Consider the following 2,035-nt stretch of genomic DNA (forward strand, 5'->3'; position numbering starts at 1 on the left):
GAAAAACAAATAGCCATCCCACAGGAAGGCAGGGAAAAGAATTAATTTTTATAAAGAACAATATATTCGACAATCTATATGCTGAGCAGCGGTGGCACATGCCTCCAATTCCCCTTCTACATTCAGGAGGCAGAGGCAAGTGGATCTCTGAGTTTGTGGACTATCTGGTTTACAGAGTGAGTTCCAGGACAGCCAGAGATACACAGAGAAACCCTGTCTTGAAAAACAAACAAACAAACAAACAAAAAACATAAAAAACCAAACGAAAACAACAACAACAAAAAGGAAAATACTGAATAATCTCCTGTTTCAAGACCCTTAATGACACCTTGAAGGACTGTTTCCAAATATGATAACACAGGTTGCAGGACCAAGACATAGACGTTAAAGGGCTACTTTTTAGCTTAGCACAGGCACAAAGTATTTTTCAGGTGCAGGCCTTTCTTTATTATGAAAGTCATCTTAGCCTATACACCATTTCCCGTATTACAAGCCCAGTAGCTTAGCTTTTTTGTCTCCTATTCAGATGAAGTATTGCGGGGGGCGGGGAGGGATAAGGCTGCCTGGATTTGGAAATACCTGCCTCTAGGAACAAAATGGAAATGGTTAAGGTTCTTAATTTCTTTTGCTATTTCGGTAAAACATAGTTTTCAACACTCACAGAATAAACAAAACCAAGATTTACATTTTCATGATTCTTTTGTGACTGATTTCACAGTTCTCTGGCGAGATAAAAAATTCTTTTTCCCCCCCTTGGGAAGGATTATAATTCTTCTATCCTGGCTTCACCCCTCACTTTGTTTATGATCTAGCTTGGAGGTTGTGGTCCAGTGAAATAAACTAAAGTATTTACATGTAGAGAGACTCGGAGTGAATCACCTAACTGCCCTAACCCTCTAGATTTTAAATCTAGAAAGGGTGCTTGTAGACTAAATAGGACAGTGGAGGTGGAACGTCCTAGCATAATGATTGTGGACATTGTTTTTGTTTTTGCTTTTTCCAGACAAGGTTTCTCCATGTAGCCCTGGCAAGCCTGCAGAATAGTCTCTTAATTAGTGAGCAATGGGGGAGGGTCCAGCCCATTGTGGGTGGTGCCATCCCAGGCTGGTGGCCCTGGGTTCTATAAGAAAGCAGACTGAGCAAGCTATGAGGAGCAAGCCAGTAAGCAGCAGCATGACTTCCGCATCAGCTCCAGTTGGAGTTCCTCCCTGGGCTTCCCTCAGCGAATGGTGATTTAGGAGATGTCAGTCAAAGCACCCTTCTCCTCCCCACATTGCTCTTATTCATGGTGTTTTTTCACAGTGGTAGAAACCCTAAGATAAAGCAGTCTCTTGCTTTAAGCATTTGAAGGGAGGGTGACTTTCTCAAAATGTTGGTTTAGGCTCAGTGTAACCAGCTTCAGGCTTCTGGTCTTCTATTGCTGTGAAGAGATGCACGACCACTGCAACTCTTATAAAGGAAAACATTTAATTGGAGCTGGCTTAGAGCTCAGAGGTTTACTCCATTGTCATCATGGTAGGAAGCATGGTGGCATGCAGGCAGGTGTGGTGCTGGAGAGGTAGCTGAGATTTCTATATCTGGACCTGCAGGTAGCAGGAAGAGACTGAGATACACTAGCCCTGGCTTGAACTTCTGAGACCTCAAAGCCCACCCCCAGTGACACACTTCCTCCAACCACACCACACCCATGTACCAAGTGTACCAAGCTTTCTTGTCAGACTATCTTTGGACAGCCACTCCACAAATAATTCCCAGAGACTTATTAATAATTATGAAAGCTTGGCTTAGTTTAGGCCTTTCCCCAACTATCTCTTATAAGTTAGTTAATCCATATTTTTAAATCTACATTCTGCCACGTGGCTTGGTTACCTTTTCTTCGAACGGCACATCCAACTTGTTCTGAGTCTGCTGGTGAACTCTACGGGCCTAGTGTCCTTTTCCTTTCCTCCCCTTCCCTGGAAGTCTCACCAATTTCTCCTGCCCAGCTATTGGCCATTTAGCTCTTTATTAAACCAACCAGAAGGTACCTTAGGCA

The sequence above is a fragment of the Microtus ochrogaster genome, linkage group LG8 (assembly GCF_000317375.1).
Source record: "Microtus ochrogaster isolate Prairie Vole_2 linkage group LG8, MicOch1.0, whole genome shotgun sequence".
NCBI lineage: Eukaryota > Metazoa > Chordata > Mammalia > Rodentia > Cricetidae > Microtus > Microtus ochrogaster.